Raw genomic sequence first — 24436 nt, 5'->3', positions numbered from 1 at the left:
GTGAAAGAATGTGATACAAGTCTATAGTAAAATGGTCTTATCTAAAGATGTGGAGAAATAGCCAGAGTATAAAAAGTACTCTATAGGGGTCGCTATAGAAAACAATTATTCATGACAACCACTTAACATTTCCTTAGTAATAGGAGACATTTTTGTTTAAGTCACCAGCAGCACAAAGCTTTGGTAATATACTGATAGAGTGAAGTAAATGATTTGGTACTATATAGTGCAGAAATTTTATCTAAAATTTTGCAGTGTGACTTTAAAGTTTTCCCCATTGGTAAGTATGATATAGGAGAGCACCCCATGGCTCCAGCTGCATATGTAGCAGAGGATGGCCTTGTCAGCATCAGTGGGAGGAGATGTCCTTGGTCCTATGAAGGCTTGATGCCCCAGTGTAGGGGAATGCCAGGGCCAGGAAGCACCCTCCTAGAAGCAAGGGTTGGGGGGGGGGGGGACAGAGGGTTTCCAGAGGGGAAACTGGAAAAGGGGATAACATTTGAAATGTAAATACATAAAATATTCAATAAAAAAGGGAATACACAGCATAATCAAAGTTTTCTTAGAGGAATGAGTATTCTTAGATGAATAAACAAAATTATAGTGTCCATGCTCCATTGGGTGGCCCCACACCCATGGCCATATGGGAAGTACTGATCTAGAACCAATGGGTCATTTATAAAGAGGACATACATAAAGTTGGGAGGAAGAAGGTATTGGGGGGACCTGGCAGGTGTTGGAGGCAGCATAAGGGTGCACGGACATAATCAGTTCTGAGGCAAAAGGGCTGGAATCAGCCACCTTGGTCAGATTCATCTGTCCAGTGGCATCACAGACCACAGGGCTGTGGCCTGAGCATTGGTCTGGTCAATGATCAAAATACATTGTATCCATCCATGAATTGCTCAAATAACATATTGTATATGTATGTAAAACAAAATAAATTTACCAAAATTTCCTTGTACCTTGTAACTAGAGGTATTAAGCTAACCTTATCTCCCAATGGCCAAAATACCTAAAACAAACAAGTTAGTAGAGAAAGTATTTCTTTGGCCCACAATTCAGAGAAGGTAGTCCGTCAGGATGGGGAAGTTTTTTCGACTAAAATGGAGTTGTTTGTGTCCGTGGGAGCTTGCTGCTCAGCTGGCTCACATGATACCTTCCAGTAAACAGAAAGGTCAGATCCAATGGGCCAGGGTTATAGCCCTCAGGGCCTGCCTTCCACAACCTACTTCCTTCAGTTAGGCTCCACCTCCTAAAGGTTCTACAACCTCAACCAACAGAACAATTATCTCAGTGTCAAATAAACCCAGAAATTGTCTAGGGACATTTTCATTAAAACCACAATGGTGAATAATTTATAATTCTGTTTCTGGAAATAAATTTAAAAAAAAGAACAATTAAATATAAAATTTAGGAATGTGCCTGCTACCTTATGTAAGGTATCTGTATTTGTTTATCTAAATATTTAATACAACCTATTGAAGGGGATTTTTGGAGGGGGGGACAGAATGTGTCCTTTATTGGGTATCCAGAGGGTACCTCAGTGCTGGCTCAGCAGCCAAAGGGGAAACAAGCAGGCAGGTGATGGGAAGCAAGAGAGCAGGGATAGGGACAACCACCCTCAGTTCCAGTTTTTGAAGAATTACTTAAAGATGGGACTCTCTTGGCCTTGGGGCAGAATCTCCACTTGAGTGTCCTTCGAGAGATGAAGCCATCACCCACCTAGAGGGCTACCTACTGCTCCTTCTCATTAGCTTTTCTCCCCTTCCAGATCTAGATTTTGCCAAACAACCCGTTGTCCAGAACAAAGCAGTCATCTGGAATTAGCAGTTCTGAGGCAAAAGGGCTAGAATCAGCCACCTTGGTCAGATTCATCTGTCCGGTGGCATCAGAGACCTTATACATGGCTTTGACCTGATTGTTGGTCTGGTCAGCTATAACGTCTTCCTCAGGGTTGCCCTCCTTCAGATCAGTCTTGGGGCCCAGAACCTGAATCATCTCAGCTGGCTCCTCTCCATCAGTGATGATTTCCACCTGGGCCTTGGGCAGGGCCAGGTCCCTCGCCTTGTTGCACTCCAGGATGTTGGACTTTCAACCACACCAGACAAAGATGTTCTGACCCAGGTCTAGGATGAAGTAGTCCCAGTGTTGAAGCTATCCCAGCTCAGAGTCCTCTCGGTCTCACGGATGTTCTTCTTTCCCTTAAGCTGGTAAAGCTTCCTGATGGCTGCTGGGGTGGTGCCCGAGGTTGTCTGGTGAAAGGCCGACTCCACACCACCTTCCTGGTACTTGAGGCCTTGTGGGAAGTTCCCTTGAACCTCTTGGTGCTGCACAGGCCGCTCCCTCAGCAGGATGTTGAGGTGCACAGCCAGCGCAGCACAGGCCCCCTGCTCATCTCCGGATGACTGATGTCCTATCCACAGGTGAAGATGGGAGGCCTCTTCTGGGCCATTGTGAAGCACAAGGTAGGAGTCCCCAGAGAAAAAGATGCCATGGTTCTCTGGTGCTATGGGCACTGACTTCCGCTTCTCCATAGCCATGAGTGTAGGCCTTGGGTCAGGGACTGAGACTGGGAACGGAGAACTACCCTGAGGGATGGGTGTGTATATGCTGTTTTAAGACCAGCTGTGCTTTCTCAGGTCAGTGATTCAACTCCTTGGAGCCTCCTGGTGTCCAATCTGTAAGTTGCTTGAGGGAGTTCCTGACTGTGAACAAAGTTGTTTTTCAAGGTTTATTTTGTTGTTGTTTGTATTCATATAGTTTTAGGGCTGAGCACATGGTATTGGGTAACCAGTTTTCAAAAAGATACAATTAGAGAGAATCAAAGCTGGACACATTGCAAAGATCAATGGATGTGGGGAGCTCAGTGTCAATAAATAATCCATCTTTTTAAAACACCGTAGTTAGGAAGACATAAACAGGAGACCAATAATGTATGTACTACCTGGGGTCTAATATCATCAACTATAATATACTGGGTATTATTAATAACTTTCTGGGACAACAAACATAAATTTGAAAAAAAATAAAAACAAGTTTTTATAATCTTCAAACAATAATATTCTTGTCTTAAGAAAATTAAATTTGATGCCCTGTCTTTCTATTGGAGGTGGACTCTACAAGTTCCCTCTCCCCAATCTAGGGCATTTAATCTAAGGTCCCTCCCTTTGAATCCTGAGAGTGTCTTACCTCTCAGGTCTCTGGTATATTCTAGAGGGTCCCTTACCTCCTACCTCCTGAGGTTGCATATTTCCATTCATTCTGCTGGATTCTCTCCTTAAGGATTCTCTCCTGCTCCCTCCCATACCTGATCATGTTCCCCCTTTCCCCTCCCTGTCCCCACTCCCACCCAGGTCCTTCCTTTCTGCCCCCCCCCTTGATGACTATCCTCTCCCTCCCAAGTGGGATTCAGGCATCCTCACTTGGGCCCTTCTGCTTGTTAACATTCTAGAGTTCTATGAATTGTGTCCTGGGTATTCTGTACTTTTTTTTGGCTAATATCCACTTATTAGTGAGTACATACCATGCATGTCTTTTTGGGTCCGAGTTATCTCACTCAGGATGATAATGTCTAGTTCCATCCATTTGACTCCAAACTCATGAGGTCCTCATTCTTAATAGCTGAGTATTATTCCATTGTGTAAATAAACCATATTTTCTGTATCCATTCTTCTGTTGAGGAACATCTGGGTTGTTTCCAGCTTCTGGCTATGACAAATAAGGACACAATGAACTTAGTGGACCACAAGTGGAGGAATGGGGTTGCCATCCCACAGTCAGAAACTCTGACCCAAAATTGTTTCTGTCTAAAAGAACTGTGGGGACAAAACTGGAGAAGAGTCTGAGGGAAAGGAGGTCCAGTGACAGGCCCAAATTGGGATCCAGCTCAAGAGGAGACTCCAAGGCCTGACACTATTACTGATGCTATGGTATGCTTACAGGCAGGAGCCTAGCATGGCTGCCCTTGGAGAGGCCCAACAAGCAGCTGAACAAGTCAGATGCAGATATTTACATCCAACCAATGAAAAGAAGCTAGTGACCCCTGTGGTTGAATTAGGGAAAAGTTGGAAAAAGCTGAGAAGAAGGGAGATCCTATAGGAAGACCAGCACTCTCAACTAACCTAGACTCCTGAGATCTCTCAGACACTGAGCCACCAACCAGGCAGCACACACCAGCTGATATGAGTCCCCCAACATATATACAGCAGAGGACTAAATGAACTGGACTCAGTGAGAGAAGATGCACCTAACCCTCAAGAGATTGGAGGCCCCGGGGAGTGGGGAGGCCTGGTGGGTTGAGGGTGGGGTAGGGTGGTGATATCCTTTTGAAGACTGGGGAGGGGGGAGGAATGGGATGAGAAAATGTGAGGAACTGTTGTCAGGGAGACCAGGAGGAGGATAACAACTGGTCTGTAAAAATAGATTAAAGAATTCTTTTGAAAAGATGAATAGAAAAAAAAGAGTTAAAATTTTGAAGACATTAATGAAGCACTTTTGCAAAATTAAAAAAAAATAACAGTCCTTTTAAAACAAGTTGTTTAACATCATAAGTGGAGAAAAAGCCCACCAAACCTGCTGTGGCTTAGCCACACCTGTGTTAAAAATTAAATTACATCAAATCTGTAATGGCTTGTAATGGCAAGTAAATGGCTTATTTGAATTGCATTTTTAGAATATAGAGGATTCTTATTATGATATTTACATGATGGATACAATTAATTCTTATCATAAAAAGCGGATGTGGTTACCTGTATAACAACTACATAACTACACAAAATGGGCCTTTCATATTCCATCAAGGATAAGGGAGAGGTTCTTGAGGCCCCCACCCTTCCCTGAAGAGCCATTAGTAGTTAATGGCTACTGGAAGAGGAGCAGACATTTTATTCGATGCTGTAGCCACTGGCAAATTGCCCCGACTTAGTAAATAATCCCCCTCCTGCATTCATTCTAACAAGTGTAATTAAACTCAGTGAGTCACAAAAAGGTATGTGTGTGTGGGGGAGGGAAACTAAAGAGAAATAGGTGAACTTGGTGGAAAGAAGTTCAGCAAGATAGACAGGAGGATGAGGAAGAGGAATGGAGGAATACACATGTCAAAAATACCTTAAATACTTGTATGAAATTATTACAGGATAAATACTCAAAAGAAAAAAAAAAGAATTGAACGTTTGAAAATGTTCTAATCCTATCACCTGTCCTTAACAAATAATTCATCTACTGGGGTTAGAGCAGTTAGAGTGGACCTGGGAAGAGTTAGGGTGAGAAGAGGGCATATCAATCTGATTGAAGCACATTGTAAAATGATATGAATTATCTGTATTTCATAAAAATGATATTATTCAAGATTATATTATTTTTTAAGAAAAAATAGTAAGGAGGTGTGTATTATTCGGGTCCTCTAGTGTCACAGAACGGATGGAATGTCTTTCTATGTTGAGGGAACTTATTGTGATGACTGACAGTCTGTAGTCCAACTAACCCAACCATGGGCAGCTGTGAATTGTAGGTCCAAGAATCTAGTAGTTGCTCAGTCCCATGAGGCTAGTTGTTTCAGTTTGTGTTAGACTCCGACACATGTGCTGGCAAGTAAGTGCAAGCAGGTGAAGAAGAGCAAATCTTCTTTCTTCCAATGTTCTTATGTAGGTCTTCAGCAGAAGGTGTGGCCCAAATTAAAGGTATGCAGCACCACGCCTGGATCTGGGACTTTTGTCCGAGGCTGACCTTGAACTCAAAGTTCTCCTTACCTTAGTCTCCTGGGATTAAAGGCATATACTACCTTGCCTGGGACTAAACTTTTCATGGCCACTATGCCTCAAGACCTACATGCCAAGATCCAGGTCAGAAACTTATGTCTTCCAGCCTCAAGATCAGGATCACAGGGGAGACCTCCAATTGTGGATTGTAGTTCATTCCAAATATAGTCAAGTCGACAACCAGGAATAGTCATTACAAAGTGAAAGCCCAATTTTCCATAGAGAAATAATAGTTTTCCAACATTGTCCTTTTTGCTCAAGTTGATCTGAAGTCAAATATAAGAAAGTTGGTAAACAGGAATATGAAGTCAGGATTCATTGAGAAGTTATTGGTGAGTGTTAGCTATCACGGTTCACTCTATTTTCTTCTTTCAATGACATATTTTTTTTTTTCATTTTTTAAAGATGGACATAAATGCTTTGACTGCATGTATGTTTGTATAGCACCTGCATACAGTGCATGAGAAGACCAGAAGATGAATTTAGATGTGCTAAAACCGGAGTTACAAATATTTGTGAGCCACTATGAGTGCTGTGGATCAAGCCAGGGTCCTCATGAACAGAAAACAATCCTAACAATTGAACAATCACTCCAGCCCCCCCCCCCCCAAGTACACACTTTTAAACTTTGATTCTAAGCTGGAATCTTCTAATCTGTAGTGAGATATGCTATCCATTAGACCACTTGCCCCTTTCAACCCTGTCATTAATAATTTTTCAATTTTATTTATTATTTAATCTTTTATTACAGTCCAGACTTTATCCACCTGCTGATCCACCCTCTGACTGTTCCACATACCCCGACCCCCCATCCCCAGGAGGATGTCCCCACTTCCCCATCCCCATCCCATCCCACCAGACCTTTCCACTCCCCTGGGGCCTCCAGTCTCTTGAGGGTTAGGTGCATCTTCTCTGACTGAGTCCTGACCCAGCAGTCCTCTGCTGTATATGTGTTGGGGGGCCTCATATCAGCTGGTGTATGCTGCCTGGTTGGTGGCTCAGTATCTGAGATATCTCAGGGGTCCAGGTTAGATGAGACTGCTGGTCCTTCTACAGGGTCTCCCTCCTCCTCCGCTTTTTCCAACTTTTCCCTAATTCAACCACAGGGGTCACCAGCTTCTGTCCATTGGTTGGGTGAAAATATCTGCATCTGACTCAGTCAGATATTTTGTTGGGCCTTTTGGAGGACAGCCATGCCAGGCTCCTGTCTGTAAGGACACCATAGCATTAGTAATAGTGTCAGGCCTTGGAGTCTCCCCTTGAGCTAGATCCCAATTTAGGCATATCACTATATCACTGGACCCCCTTTTCTTCAGGCTCCTCTCCACTTTTGTCTCTGCAGTTCTTTCAGACAGGAACAATTATAGGTTAAAAATTTTGACTGTGGGATGGCAATCCCATCCTTCCACTTGATGCCCTGTCTTTCTATTGGATGGACTCTACAAATGCCCTCTCCTCCCCAATCTAGGGCATTTTATTTAAGGTCCCTCCCTTTGAGTCCTAAGAGTCTCTCACCTCCCAGGTTTCTAGTACATTATAGAGGGTCCCCCCCCCCACCTCCTACCTCCTGAGGTTGCCTGTTTCCATTCTTTCTACTGGCCCTTAGAGCTTCAGTCCTGTCCCCCCACCCCCACCCAATACCTGATCATGTTTCCCTCTACTCCTCAATGTCCTTTTCCTATCCAAGTCCCGCCCTCCCTCCCAACTCTGTGGTTACTTTCTTCTACCTCCCAAGTGGTAGATGTATAGAAAGTACATCTTTTGGGTATATCAAACTCCTTAATAATTTTTTTTTAATTTTCTGTTTTATTTTTGTATCCTGAACTCTTTCCTATTCTATGTTTTCTCTTCTTCTCATCATTCTGCTCCTGATCATGGATACATTCTTATCCTTTTTCCTTCAATATCAGGTTTACAACAGCTTTCTACTGCTTTTTGGTCCTCTGGCTTTAATAGTACTATCATTTCCATAAGTGCACTGTGGTTTTAAACATTAATTTTATTTTATGTGTATATGTATTTCACCTGTATGTATAGCTGTGTATCACTTATGTGCTTGGTACCAGCAGAAGCCAGAAAATGAAATTCAATCCCTCTGGAACTGGAAATAAGATGGTTGTAACCAGATGTATACTGGTAATGAAGCCTGGATCCTCTAGAAAAACAAAAATCTCTCATAACGACTGACCCATCTCTTCAGCCATAAGTGCCTATGACTTAAGACCAGATACTAAGACAGACTGAGTGGAGTTTGCTGCTTAGTGGCATGGTATATTTTGTAGGAAATTGGACAATTCATGAACAATTTTAAATGACCAATATCATACTCTATGAACCCTCTATCTATCAACAACCAATCTGTCTATCATCTATCTATCCATCTATCTCTAGCTCTTTAAAAATTATTTTATAATTTTGTATGTGTATGATACATGTCTGTCTGTGCACCACTTACATGCAGTGCTCAAGGAAGCCAGAAAAGGGCAGCATCAGATCCCTTAGAACTGGAATTACAGAGAGTTGTGAGTTGCCATGTGCTAGAAATTCAACCTGTGTCCTCTGAACAGATGCCAATGCTCTCAACTGCTGAGCCATCTCTCCAGTCCAACTTTTTCTCTTTATCTACTGAGTTTTTCTAAAAAAGAATCATCTAAACTTCTGACTGGATGTGTAGGCTTGGACACAGTTAATTATTCATGACAGAAGAAGATAAATTTATGAGAAATGTTTTTCCTTAAGCTCTTGTTGAGCAAAACACATAATATAATTACAGAAACTACAATGAATGCAATGTCATTAGGTGATACAAGCATATAGCACAACAGTCATATGTGCAGTTAATTGGTCTAACATATCTGTATTCTGAAAATACAGAATAGGGTTATGGGGCAAAGGGTTTCTGGATTAGTGTTCTTCATAGAACTTCCTGCAACATGATGTGTGTACACAAACAAGTAATAAAAAGGAATTGGCTCATCTATTATAGAAATAATCAAGTTAAAATATGCAGCAAGATTCAGAAGAGCTAATGGTACAGTTTGAATCCAAAAAGTGACAAATTGAGACCTAAGATAGTTAATCATACATATAAAACCTGGATTCCCTCTCATTAACAGAAGCCATTTTGTTGTTGTTCCGTTTAGGCCGATTTAAAAGTAAGTCCATCAAACACCAAAGAACTGGTGATTTTTACTTCCTATTTTTTTTATTTGGAACAATGAGTATGTGTGCTCTAACAGAAATCCAACTTGAATGGGGCAAGTTAAACAGCCCTGAGACAATCACATTAGAGGGAAGTGCACAGGTGGATTTAAATGCCTGACTGATCTTCAGGGATTCCAATCAGTCCACGTTAGGTGATAGACATGTCAGTGAAGACAACATTTTTAAAGGGTCAGTCAGCTAGTAATGTGCTCAGGTAGCTAGATCTTGACATGATCAGACTATAATAACATGGGAGCTTTCCAGTGGGTGCCACCTTAACATATTCCTGAATACTCATTCAATCTTGAGAAATCATAATGTTTCTATTTTAAGTCATTAAATTTTGGAATAGATAGCTACAAGTAACAAGCAAATAAAATAGAAGTTAACAAAGGAATTATGCAAGAACAGTTTTAGGTCTAGATCATCTGAAATTTTGGATTTAAAAGACCTGCCAAGTACTCAGTACAATGTAAGCTGAAACCATAATAAATTTGACAATATGACAGGTCATATTATGCAGAAATGTTAGTATTGTAGAGCATGATATTGAAAGGACATTTGAAAAGTGACATATTCATGTTCTGTCTCATACATGCATATGCACATGCACACACATGCACAGCAAATGAAACTTAGTAGTAAAAGGCATCTTAATAACAAAGCAGGAGCTTGAAAGTAAAAGATCATATTTTTAAAATTATGATACATTGTGAATTCAAGCCTCAAATTCTATATAAAGACAATTTACTAATCAAGTACAATTAGAACATTTTTATACATATACAGTCTCAAAAAATGAGTTTCCTGTCTACTCTGCTGGAAAGGTAACAAAGAAAAAGCTGTTTCACTATGCCAAGTGTAAAAAGGGTTTGTAAAGATTATGAAGTTTTACTTTCTATCTGCTGGGATTATTGTATAGTGTGACTTTTTAGGAGAAGTTTTTAATGAGTTATGTGTCAAGTGAAACATTTGAGAGTAATTTCTAAGTTGAAAGTTGAAGACCATCTTAGGTTGGGTTGCCTGTGATCATCAATTCTGATATTATTCTCCTACCTATGCTTTAAGATCAGATGAAAATATTTCTGTATACATTTTCATATTCTATTTTGCCATTGCAAATATATAATAAACAAATTTCCCTTTGCAAGTGTTTTGCAAAAATCCAGTCTGTAGATAAGAGTGAAGTTAGCACTTAAAAAAATAGTCCTAAAAAGTGTTTATGAAATTAGATGTGGAAACAGTTTTCCATCTGGATTGTCTGCTATGCAAGATTAACACTGATTGTCCCAGAAAGCACACTGAAGAGGACTTGAGAATATGAAATATGTGAACATTTACATGAAACTGAAGTTACTTCACATTTAATAGAATAGTAGATGAAGATGCTTCAACAATCTAGTGAAACACAGGACAGGAGAGAGAAACAGCAAATGACGAGCAGAAAGTAGTGAATGATCTAGAAGAAGTCTATTTACAGTCACTTAGTATTTATGATTACAGAAATTACACTGGCTTTTTTTATTATCAGAAAAAACAAAGCAGCCAGTTAACTGTTCTCATTCCAAGATAGCCATTATACCCCCAATACTTGTTTGTGTGTGTGCTATGGATTAAACTGGAAGAAGAATCTAAGAGATCAGTGTAAACTTTCAGGTTGTAAGGTTTCTTTGATAAGTGTTTCAGAATTCCAATATGAACTAGTTATGCTACCCAGAATGGAAGACAAATCATTTTATAGAACAGCCCCACAAACAGTTAATACTGAAACAAATTCAAATTTTAATGGCTAAATCTAATCAGACACAAACAATATAAGAAACTATTTGGACAGAAACGCAGTGAATTAATTCACTGATCACATGGAGAATCAAAATATAGAAGTAAAATTCGAACCATAATCCTTCACAAATTACTTCATGTGAGTAATGACTAAAGCAGAAACACGTGATTTTCTTGATATAGTTTTCGATGGTTTTGTTTCATTTGTTTACTTTGATTTTTACAAATTGTACATATAAATGTACAGGAGTTGTAGTTGAAATTCAATTTTCCCATACGGAACACATCCAAATCAAGAAACACTATTATAAGCATCCAAAAACCCCTTTTTATGTTCCCTCTTTGTTGTTATCCACTCCCTAACAAAGGGAACTTCAGTCCTGACTTTTCACAGCACAATTTAATTTTATCTAATTTTCCATTTCTAAATGCATATTATCATAATGCATGGCCACTTTGGTATCTGAATTTTTTCATTCCGCATCAGGTTTATGAGGTTCAATCATATTTTCCTGTGAAGTGGTACTTTGGCCACTATGAGAACATATAAAATTCTGTTGTGTGAAAGTACCTAATTTATTCATTAAATTGTTCATAGTCTAGGTAGTTTATAGCTTGGAGTTCATATGAATAAAGCCTCTATGAATATTTTTGTGCATGTTTTTGGTGACCACATGCGTGCATTTATGTTGAGAGTATACAGCTAGAAGTGGAATTGCTGGGGTATGGGTCATGTATAAATCCTGCCAACTAATTTTCTAAAGAGGCTTTGCCAATTTGCACTTCCAGTAGCACAGTGTAAGATAGTTGAACCAAATTGAATTGCTATGTACTGAGTTAATAAACATAAAAATCTCAATGAAAAGTATTATTCTAGGGAGAAATAAAAGTTATAACAAGATACTGCCATATGAGTAACTCAACATGCATTTTAACCCTATCTCTCTTTTCTTAACACTAATGTAGACATTAGAAAGACTGAACAGTAATAATCTCAAGTTGGTTTGCAGCTAGGGGCACCATGTACTAAATTCTGGACAATGTATTCTAATAAGTCTGTTGTTACTTTCATTATTATTATGAAGATAAAAAAGCATCTTACACAAAGCATAATCTTCTATCATTCTAAAATAAACACTATTCATACATTTATATCATCAATAGAAAATGAATCATTAACATTCCAAAGGAAATACAATAATAAATACAAAATCAAAATCACACTTCTAGAATATATACTTATTCTACATTCTGGTAAATAGGATGAGAGTAAGAGAAGGGGGAAAGGGAGAGAGTAAGGGTGAGGGTGAGGGAGAGGGAGAGGAAGAGAGAGAGGGAGAGAGTGTAGCTGATTAGAAATTCAACTAACTAGCATCCCATTATAGGCTTGAACTGGTTGGAGGAGATATACCACTATTCTCCATAAACTTCTTACTTTCACCAAACAATTATAAGTACTTCCTTGTAATTGAGTATAATCAATACTCTAAAACAGAGGGAACAAAAAATTAATTAATCATTATGATTTTTTAATCATTATGGTGTTACTTTTAAGCAAATGAACATGACAATGAGAAGATTTATAATTTAAATTCTATTGTTTTAAATTTTTGACTTCATGTTTTGATTTGATTGAATGAGTCATACACATAAGAAAGTTACCTTCTTTTATTATTTATTTTTGTTTTTATTTTCTCTGTATGAGTGTTTGCCTGTAAGTATGTCTGTGCACTAGATATAGTGTCTGTAAAGGCCAGATGACAGCAAATCCCTTGGACCTGTAGTTACAGACATTTGTCAGCTGTCATGTGGGTGCTTGAAACCCAACCCAAGTCCTTTACAAAAACAACAAGTGCTCAAAACCATTGAGTTATCTCTCAAGTCCCCGCATCTTTAATATTTAAAGTGTATAATTATAAATAATTTATTCTAAAACTGAGGGATTATAAAATTCTTTTGTTTCTGCTTTTTAATAAGTGGACTATGTAAGAAATCATAGGATTAAACAATTTCTAATGTATTTTAGTTGATTAAATTATTATTTTGAGATAACTATAGATACTCCCATATTATAGCCAATTTAGAAAAGTTCTTTACATGCTCCATCTGCTGATTGGCCTTTAAAGATCCAAGTGCTAACTTCTAGAATCTTACATGGTAATAGAAACTTTCATAAACATAATTCACTAAAGGACCATGATATCTTGGAGTATCTTCATGTGCCTAGATATAACATATCCTTATATAAAGGGGACAGAGAAAAACAGGACTAGAAAAAAACAAGATAAAAAGATAATGGAGGGCTGGAGAGATGGCTGAATGGTTAAGAGCACTGAGTGTTCTTCTAAAGGTCATGAGTTCAATTCCCAGCAACCACATGGTGGCTCACAACTATCTGTAATGGGATCTGGTGCCCTCTTCTGGTGTGTCAAGAACAGTGTGCTCATATACATTAAATAAATAAATAATTTTTTAAAAAAGATAATGAAAACAGAGTAGGAACTACATTGCTTACATATCTTTACCATGATGACTACTTTTCTAATGCACACGGTGCAGCTAGCTTTTCAGGATACTGATTTTGATACATTTGGATATATCAAAATAGCCTTACTAGATTATTTGGTAAGTCTTTTTAAATTTTCTCAAAACATTCTATTTTTTGTTTTCTATATTATGTAGTATTAATTTCAAATCTTATCAATATTACACAAGTGTTCTCTTTTTCTGTATCTGCAACAAAGCATCTTATTTTAATAATATCAACTCTTTTGGGGGGTTTTTTGAGACAGGGTTTCTCTGTGTAGCCCTGGCTGTCTGAGAACTCATTCTGTAGACCAGGCTAGCCTCTAACTCAGAAATCCACCTGCCTCTGCCTCCCAAGTGCTGGGATTAAAGGCGTGCGCCACCACTGCCTGGCTAATATCAACTCTTATAATTATGTGATGATCATATCTCTTATGATATTTTCTTTGAGACAGGGTCTAACTATATACTCTTGGATGTTCTGAAACGCTCAGTGTGGACCAGGTTGGCCTTGAACAAAGATCTTCCTGCCTCTGCCTTTTGAGTGCTGGGATTAAGTGCTTGTACCACCACACTTGACTCTCTTGTAATTTAGAAATTACTGTTTTGTTATACAAAGTACCATGTTTACTTTTATGTTATACATAATGTGCTATGGTACATTGTTATACCTCTGTTTAAAACTCCTTCTTCTTACTCATAGTCCCTTTCCCACTTTTGTGTCTTACATGCATAATATAAGCACACATGTCTTTGTAAATTTAAGTCTAGATTCTTATATGAATGGAAGATATTTTAAATGTATTCTTTAAACATTTAACATACTTATACAGTGTGTTTTGATCATATCTGTCTACTATTAACTTCTCCCTACTTGTGTTCCCCATCTTGTCACCTTTCCAACTGCATGTCCTCTTTCTTCATTATTAATAACCCTATGAGTCCAATTAGAACTTCTTATATGTGCTTGGGTGTGGGGCCATCCACTGGGGCATTGATAACAGGGTCCATGCAATTTCCCACAAACGTTCTAATTTTATTTTTTGTTTATAGCTACATGAAATTTTTTGTTTATAGCTACATGCTATCATGCATCTTTACATTTTACATTTCTTTGTTTGTCATTGATTGCTATTTAGACTGACACAAAATATTTCCTATTGTGATTAGTACAATAATAAATGTAAATATGCAAGTGTTGCTGGGGTACACTGAGTTAGAATCCTTTACATACACACCAATCCTTTACATACACTATAGCTGGATCAAGTCATATCATATTTCTATTTTAAGTTTTTTCAGAAACCTCATCTTACTTCCATACAGGCTGTATCACTTTACTTTTATACCAACAGTGTATAAGGGAACATCTTGTAGTGTAATATTTTAGAGACATACATTTATGTTATAAGTCCACTTTGAGTAGATTGTGCAATAAGGGCTCAATTAATTTTTTAATATTTTATTAAGTAAGTTGCTTTTTGTTCACTAAGAGTTAATGAAACATTTTTACCAAATCAACTGAATGCCAAAAAGCAGAGTTATGTTTAAGTTTTCTACCTTCTTTATTCCAATTGGTCTGTTTTCTAGCAACATTTCAGTCTTTTAAAAATAATTTATCACAGGGCAGTGGTGGCATATGTCTTTAATCCCAGCACTTAGGAGGCAGAGGCAGGCGGATTTCTGTCTACTCTGTCTACAGAGTGTGTTCCAGGACAGCCAGGGCTACACAGAGAAAGCCTGTCTCAAAAAACAAAAAAAGAATCATTTATCAGAAATGGGTGCTGTTTAGAAAGGGTCTTACTGTGTTCTACATATCCTTTTATATCCTTCTGCCTGTACCCACCACATACTGGAATTACAGGTACATGCCACCACATTGAACAATATGTCTACTTTTGTGTCAGTGCATTTACATTTTGGTGTCAAGGCCCAGCCCCCATTTGAGATAATGGGTATTGCTACATTAATTGGGCTACATTTAGATTCATGTCTGTCCTTCCTTTACTGCTTGAGTATTGGGACTTAAACCATGTGTGAGAATATCTGGCTTATTACTTTATCTTTTAAGTCCGTTTTTTAGTCATTTCATATGACGTATCAATCTTTCTTTTTTGCTCAAGACTGATTTTGCTTTTGATTTGTAGTTCTATACATGTTTTAGAATTATTTTCTATCACCATGAATATGGTATTTGATTGTTCATAAAAATTACATTGAATCCATAGATCTTTAAAGGAGGAATAATAACTTTTTACTATTAATTATTTTCTTTATTTCTATCCCAAATGTTGCCCCCTTCCATCCCCTCTCGCAGAGCTCTTCTCCCCCATACCCCCTTCACTTTGCCTCTGAGAGGGTGCCTTCCCCCAGCATCCTCCCTCCCTAGAGTGGAAAACTATTTGGCTATTAAAATCCAAGGACATCATGAATTTTGTAGGCAAAATTTGCAGGCAAATAGTAACATTTTAATAATACTAATTTTTCTAATACAAGAATTTGAAACATTCTAATATAAGAATGTTTACTGGTGGGTGTCTCACACCTTTAATCTCAGCATTGGAAAGTAAGGGGAGGTGGATTTGAAGCCAGCCTCATTTACACAGTGAGTTCCAAAACAGCTAGGGCTAAACAGAGAATTCCTGTATCTAAATAAATTAATTTTGGCCTGCAGAGGTGGCTCAGTGGTTAAGAGCACTGGCTGTTCTTCCAGAGGTCCTGAGTTCAACTCCCAGAACCCACGTGGCAGCTCCCAACTGTCTGTAACTCAAGTTACAGTTGATCCAACTCCCTCACTTAGACCCACATTCAAACCCAATACCAATGCACATAATGAGAACTCTGGGAGGGGGACCAGGAAGGGGAGCAACATTTGGAATGTAAATAAAACAATTAAAAATAACAATAAAGAAAACTAGACATTTAAAAATGTAAGATATCTTCCCATTTATAAGTGTTAATCTGTAATTTTTATCACTGTAGTATTGATTAAATTTACTTTTAAGTATTTTATTTTCAAAGTCAATTGTAAACAGATGTAACTTTTAAACTCCTGTTTTAGAAAGTACATTATTGGGATGATGAAATTTTGTTGATTTTACAGAATGGTGTTTACATGCTTCACCTTTACTGAAGATGCCCAACTTGAAGTATATCTTGTTATGTTTTTTATGTATAAAAGCATATGATCAGGAAAGACTTCATTTCCTCTTTTTTTTACAGATATCTTCTACTTCTTTATTTTTTAAATTACAAACACTAATTTATTTATGAGTGTTTTGCCTACACATATGTTTGTATAACAAGTATATGCCTAGTGCCAGAGGAGTTCAAAAGATGGGGTTTGATTACCTGGAATTGAAGTCAGATTACTGTAAACAGCCATGTGGGTGCTGATAGCTGAACCCAGGTCCTCTACACAGCACCAATAAGCCACCTCTTCACCCATGAATATACTCTACATTAATATATATATATATATATATATATATATATATATATATATAATTATTATTATTATTCTCCTCGACCTACCCCCTTCCCTCAAGGTTTCACAGTTATCTCTTGATTACTTTTTCCCTGGGATAATTTTATTTCTCTTCTGTCATTCTAAGTCTCTGTATATTTAATGCTAATGCAAGTCACCTTTAGGGAGCATGTTGTTTGATCTTGTTTTCAAGCCACTCAGTCTTTTGGTTAGAGATGTTAGTACAATTATGTGTAATGCTTAATAAATATTTGCCATTGGTACTTGTTTAAAGATTTGTTGGCTGTATTGTAGTTCTTTGTTTTTTGCTATAGTCTTTCTGGCTTTTTATGACTCATATATTTGTACTGATATGTGTTAGGTTAGTCTTCTGCAACTCTTATCATTTGGCTTTGACTAGACATCGTATGAAATTGGAATCAATTATCAGATCCAGGCCAGCAAACCTGTCCAGTTAGCATCGACTTTAAAAAGTTCATTAAGATTCATTAAGATTGCATCCTTGCTACATCCTAGTGGTATTGAAGTTACCACTTAGGACCATTTGTAGCTCTTAGGAAAGCTGGAGTGCTTGTAACAGAGGCTCAGGGATGCAGAGGTAGGATATTTTTGCTGTTGTTTTGCTTTTTGATACAGATTCTTTTACGATGTAGCCCTGGCTGTTCCAGAACTCACTCTGTAGCCCAGGCTGGTCTCAAACTCAGAGAGTTCCATCTGCATTGTGATTCCTGAGTGTTGGGATTAAAAGTGTGCACCATCATACCCAGATTGTTACAGAGGCTAAAATGGTCACTTCTCCTAACAGGTGTTTGTTATTGTTGTTGTTGTTTTGCTTTGTTTTGTTTTGATGCATATAGGATAAGAGCCACATGTTTTTCAGCACAGGCTGGAGAAAACACAGGATACTTTCATGATCTTTCCGTAGGACAAAGGCCAACATGGCTGGGTCAGTGTTTTAGTCAAGTCCATATCTCAGTTCTTGTGCTATGAATAAACTGAGATTGTGGCTAAAAGAGCGGGGGTTAAGTTTATAAAGTTACATTTGGGTCAATTTTTGAGAATCATAACCACAGACAATTAAGTCTGTGTAATTTCTCTTGCACTTTTGGAAAATGGTTTTAAAGCAAGGCTACATCTCAGCCATTCTGGGAACAGGCTAGTTCTGGATTTGAAACTGCGGGCAATTAATGGATCTGTTAGTTTCATGTTGATCTGTAGTCCCAAAACAATACACTTAAGGCTTGAGCATCACTGGAATTTCACAACTTCCTACCTGAATTCAAAGGTTCTAACAAAGAGACCTTTGTCTGTGAATGAATTCAAAATTGGTACTATGGGAGTGACATACAGGTGACTTCCTATACTGATATTTTGCTAACATCCTTCATTTATTTCCTTTTATCAGAAAATTGTAATTGGGATTTGTAACCAGTAGGCTTTATTAGATTAATATCTAGTTTTTACTAGATATTAAGCAAAGTGAATGTAAATAACATTGTTCTAAATTTTAGTTTCAGTATGTTTGTTGATAATGTAGATGAACTGCTAGAAAAATCATATAAAGGAATATCAATAGAATCATATAAAGTCTACTTACTGTCATATATACTTGGATCTCAGGAATGTATTCATCACAGACAGCATATATACAGTTATCACATTTTGCTTTATTATATCATTTACTTGACTATTTCAAAAATCTTTATGCAGGGAAAAATGGAAAAGAAATGAAAAGACATTATTGTTAAAATTACAGACACATTCAGAAACTTTATATTCTCATAAGATAGAAGCTAACAATTAAACATTCTAAAATAGTTTTACGTCTTCACAGGTAATTATGCATACAACACATTTGCTTAAATGTGCATAAAGAAAAATCAATGTTCTATTCATGTTCATCAACTAATTTTAAAATGTTTTCAGTCACTTGTCTGACAAAAAATAATTATGGGTGGATTTGTTTGTTTTCAATGATGACTAAGTTTGAAATTAATAGCTTTTATTGACAATTATTTTTTTGAAGTCTCCAAACAGTAGCGAAAAACTGACTACATATATTAAAATACCCAAAAGCCCCTAAATTCTTTATGCTTACATATTTATTCTATGTGTGACTTTTCAGTTATTGGTTATGGCATCTTATTTTTAAACAGCTTTGAGGAATAAAATGAGTATGAGAATACACACCACAAAGGTATTTAAAGTTTCATGAGTTTTGGAATAAATTTGCTTGATTACATTTTAAATGTGGAAGTGCTTTGAGCACTGAGAGGAAAGCAGAGGCATTTAGTGCAATACATTTAGTTACAGGTGAGAAGACTAGAGGTCCTCAGAGATCATTTAGAATATTTACGATGCTATAGCTTTTCAGTGGCAAAATTGGGCACTTTAACCCAGAATATTTTAGTCCCAGTCCACCTTCTCACAGTTAACCACAATTGTAATGGATAAATGATTAATCAAGTTTTCAAACCAATCTTATGACAATTCATGTAAACTATAATTTCCCACACAATTAGATGCATCATGCAGTCCATTTGATTCAATCACCAGACAGATCGACTTGAGTGGTCATCCTGAAATTTAATATATTCATAGAACAAACATATTAGGTGTTAATTTATCATTCACCAAATATTTAAGTAAATTAAAATTTCAGAGACAGTAGTTTTCTGCCATCAATGTGAAATGAGTAAATGAAGCATTTTTTCACTAATTTAGAGGGAAATACTGTCATCTGAAATGGCTAGATAACTGTGGTTAGCATTGCTCCAAATGGTCATTTGCTTTAGTGCTCCACCTTCATGCAGGTCTTCATACTGTTGACTATTATTTGTTTCAATAATAAAATAATACACATCATCCTATTTACAAATTACATCATGTGCCCTATACGTGACTACTGAGTTTGAAACTGGGTTATAGATTTATTTATCCAAAAAGACATTTCACAGACTTTCTTAGTAATTTTTAATTAGTTATCATGCTGGGTAGCCACTATGACATAATGCTTTATGAAAAACAGGAAATGATTTCAGCTTTGAAAAAAATCCATTAACCAAACAAATTTAAACAGAACTTTTTTATGGTTGAAAGAAGAAAAGAGTGATCCTTGAATTTGAAGGAACATGTTATTTGAGAACTGTGTGATTTTACTGATTTTAATAACTTTACGGAGAAGAAAATTAAAATTTCTAGCCTTACATGTCTTCAAAAATAACAAAGGTACTTTGATGAAAAAAAATACACTGTTTGTAAAATACCAAGGATTATTTTACTGAGTGTTTAAAATGCCTCAGGATCTTTGCCATATTAAATTTCTCAATGTTCCTAGAAAATATGTGATGATAGCATTTGACTATGTATGGTTTTGCATCCTCTGGGATTAGCGAGAACACAAGGGTATTTCTTACCTTTATTTTAGATTTTATTCCATTTCCTTTCTTTTACATTATAGCTTTAATTGTGTAAAAAACATGCCATTTACCTAAAATGCTACTTGTTACAAGTGCTGGCTTAACTGATGTTTAGGGAAGGAAATAAACAACTTTCATGATAATAATTTTATATTTCTATACACACACACAATCACTCTCACTGTATCCATTGCCACTAGTGTCAAAAATCCATAAAGGGATATGAAGTGTACAAAACTTCACCTACTCATTTTTATGTAAGGAAACTGAGGCTCACTGATCTTAGGAGAGTTGTCTAACAGCAGAAATAATACATTTCTGAGTATAGAGTAGAAGCCAATGTTTTCCGTACTATATATAGCATTCTTGAACTGCCACTCAGTGCTCTCCTAATGATTTTTACTGTTTGTTCAACCAACTACAGATAGGCTTTGAGTAAAGTGTGTATGGACACAGTTCAATTAGCCCCCATATGGCTAAATCCGTGGCAATTTGTTTTTAATCCTTGACCACCTGCATGGGCAAGAAAAAAAAAGAACAGAATACACGTAATAATTTCAAGGCTGGTAAGCCAGGTGGGAAAGTAAATAACAAAATTCATGCAGTGTCTTAGGAATATGATTTGGGAAAAGGTCATTCTAAAAGAGAAACTACAAGCAAGGCACATAAGAATAAAATTGGCTTCACAGTAAGAGTAAGGAAGGAGCCACAGGTGGAATTCTATGGAATGCTATGTGTGCTCTCTGGGACTTGTTCAGTGAAAGCATGCTGTTATTGGTTTACAGTCAATTAGAAGTTAGAAGTAAAGCCTAATTATGGTTGCTATGTTTGTTTCCAAGCAGAATTATATTATGATTAGGCAAATAGAATTGCTGCAAAAGAAATTGTAGGCTAACTCTCCTAATTCCCAGGTTCAGTGAGCAAATTAAATTGAACATCAATGCTACTCTGAAACTTCAAGCAGGATTTTTTTTTTTTTTGCCATAATATATTTTTAGGCATCATTTCTCTACTATGCTCATAAAGTCATTTTAATATTTCCTAAAACAAACAAAAGTAGAGTAGCAAATAATCATGAATTCATTTATTAGTTCAATGAACATTAGTTTTGATGTACCAGAGAATGTATAAGTGCAGGTGCGCGATGCTACAAATGATAACATATAAAAAAGTTAACTATAACTGACAGGAAGAAAATCTTTTCCTTTTAGTCAAATATAATTGCTTCATTCCATTTTTGTCCCTTACTAGTAGAATGGCATTGGAGAAGTCATTTAATCACTCTAAATCATAGCTCTAACAACTGTATAACCAGAAAATGAATCTTTTAGCATTAGTGAGAGAACTAAATTACATAAAACATGAAAAGTACCGATAATCACCCTTTACCCACTGTGGAAATCAGAATGATAACACAAATATGCTAACAGAAATGATTTGGGCCTTCCCAGTTGGCCACTGATATATATGCCTCTTTGTACCTCTGCCTCCATGGAACTGACAATGACCACACCTTTTCTAGCATGATGGACTCACCTAGCATGAACCCAGACTCCCTCAAAGTGCTTCTTGTTAGATGTTTCTTTAAAGTGATGACCAAAGTAACTAATACAGAATATTGGGTCTAAAAAGCACAGCTATTGCTGTGATAAACCTGACCATATGTTTTGCAGGCCTTTAGAGCTAATTTATGGGAGGAATGTCAAAGAGTTTGAAGCTGAAAGGTAAAGAAATCCTAGAATGCTGTAGGCAGAGTTTCACTGGGGCTTATATTAGATGTGCAGAACAGAAAGTGTGGACAGTGAAGGCTAGTCTCATTAAGTTTCTAGAGAGGAACAAGGACACTGAGAAATTGAGCTAGACATCATTTATCATATATGTGCACAAAGATGGATTCCACTCACACCCTGAAACTTTGAGTAAGACTGAATTTAAAAGTAATGACAAGTAATGCAGCATTCAGACAGTGCTAGATTCAGACAATAGGGTATAGCATTGTTTATTCACTTTGTGATGTTTATAGTGAGAATTTTTTTTAAAAAAGCAGAGTAGGAACAAGTGTGTAGTTTGTCAAGGGAAGGAACATGAACAAGGTAAAAGTGGTGAATGCGACAGAAAGGCAGGTCCACCACAAAATGACTATAATCACAAAAGAGATCAGGATCATTCAAAGGACCAACCTGCAGGTCATGGTGGTATAAGGCTTTAATCTCAGTACTCCAACTGAGGCAGAGGCAGAGGCAGAGGCAGAGGCAGAGGCAGAGGCAGAGGCAGAGGCAGAGGCAGAGGCAGAGGCAGAGGCAGAGGCAGAGGCAGAGGCAGAGGCAGAGGCAGAGGCAGAGGCAGAGGCAGAGGCAGAGGCAGAGGCAGAGGCAGAGGCAGAGGCAGAGGCAGAGGCAGAGGCAGAGGCAGAGGCAGAGGCAGAGGCAGAGGCAGAGGCAGAGGCAGAGGCAGAGGCAGAGGCAGAGGCAGAGGCAGAGGCAGAGGCAGAGGCAGAGGCAGAGGCAGAGGCAGAGGCAGAGGCAGAGGCAGAGGCAGAGGCAGAGGCAGAGGCAGAGGCAGAGGCAGAGGCAGAGAGATCTCTGTGAGTTCCAGGGCAGCCACAAGGAGAATATTTTACAAGGTTAAGCTGCAAAAGCCCACAGATGGGATGGATCCATAGATGTCAGGCTGCTTATTGAGATGACAGAACTTGGGGCCGTCCAATGTAATGCTGAGTTTACAGGCTTATAGGATACAAGGGTGATGGGAGACAAAGAGACTTTCACGGAGGATCTAGAAAGCCACTGTGGTCAGTTGACATACAGCAGGGTCTAATTCCCTTCCTGGAGCTCCTGAGCCATCATTAGCATGGAGTTATAAAGATAATGGTCTAAGTTTCAATGGATACCTCAAGACATTAGAGGTGACAAAATTGAGAGCATTCACCCGCTAAAAAAGCTAAAACCACTGAGTAGAGCTGGCCCAACAGAGACCACAGTTGACATGAATGGTAGAGCTACCCAAAGCCTAAACGATGCAATCACAGAACTTAGAGTCTAGGCAAGGAGCGGCATGTTTGCAGTTTGTCCTCTAATTTTTCAATAGTTCTTTGATCTGTTAATACCTTTTTATGTTTCATGTTTCCTTTTAGAATTAAAATGTTTACCTTGGGTATATATATATATATATATATATATATATATATATATATGCATTAAAGGAGTCCACAGGTAAGAGAGAGACTGCATAGAGTCTCAGAAAAAAACTTGGACTTGTTTTGTTGTTGTTGTTGTTTTTTGAGACAGGGTTTCTCTGTGTAGCCCTGGCTGTCCTGGAACTCACTCTGTAGATCAGACTGGCCTCTAACTCAGAAATCTGCCTGCCTCTGCCTCCCAAGTGCTGGGATTAAAGACCTGTGCTACCACTGCCCGGCTTTTTGTTTGTTTGTTTTTTGTTTTTTCGAGACAAGATTTCTTTGTATAGACCTGGCTGTCCTGGGACTCACTCTGTAGACCAGGCTGGCCTCTGGACTTGTTTTTAAACTTAGGTTTTATACCTTTTATTTTTAGTAATTAATTAATTTAGGTACTTTACATTCTGATCAGAGCTTCCCCTACCCTCCTCCCAATTCTTCCCTTGTGTTCTCTTTGACCTCTCTGGATTCTTAAATCTTTCTTCTCCCTCTCCCACAAGATTTCCTAAGATCTACCTAATGTTTGGCTGGCTCTGGGTCTCTGCCTCTGTTTCCATCAGTTGCTGCCTGAATCAAGAACCCACTGTGACACTATTATTATTCAACTATTCTTACAGATAGGAGGCTACCATAACAATCATCTGAGGGGCTTCACCCAACAACTGATGAAGACTTTGGACTTTCAAACACTCTTAGAACAGTAAAATTATTGGGACCTTTGAATTTGGACTGGATGTATTTTATCTTATGAGATAGCCATGGCTGGGGGGCTGTCAGAATATAATGTCATTGTTCTAATAAAAAGTGTCCCCCATAGGTCCATGAGTTTGAATATTTGGTCTTAAATTTGTTATCATGTCTTGGGGGGTTTGTAGAGACTTTAGGAAGTGAGGATTCTTTGAAATAATGGGTTATTGGGGTGGGTGGGAAATTATGGGTTATTGAGATTCACAACTGAGCCCTTCTTCTCCTTCCTTTGCTTTTATGGTTAGTTACTTTTTTTTTTTCTTTTTGGTTTTTCGAGACAGGGTTTCTCTGTGTAGCCCTGGCTGTCCTGGAACTCACTCTGTAGACCAGGCTAGCC

General features: G+C 37.8%; 1 pseudogene; it reads right to left on the bottom strand.

Annotated features, from left to right (window-relative positions):
* Positions 1-1624: 1624 nt before the first annotated feature.
* Positions 1625-7408, bottom strand: LOC117694991 (macrophage-capping protein pseudogene; annotated as a pseudogene).
* Between the last annotated feature and the right edge of the window lie 17028 nt (positions 7409-24436).

The sequence above is a fragment of the Arvicanthis niloticus genome, chromosome X (genome assembly GCF_011762505.2).
Source record: "Arvicanthis niloticus isolate mArvNil1 chromosome X, mArvNil1.pat.X, whole genome shotgun sequence".
NCBI lineage: Eukaryota > Metazoa > Chordata > Mammalia > Rodentia > Muridae > Arvicanthis > Arvicanthis niloticus.
The sequence above is the reverse complement of the archived record's forward strand: the minus strand, read 5'-3'. Positions and strand labels throughout refer to the sequence as shown.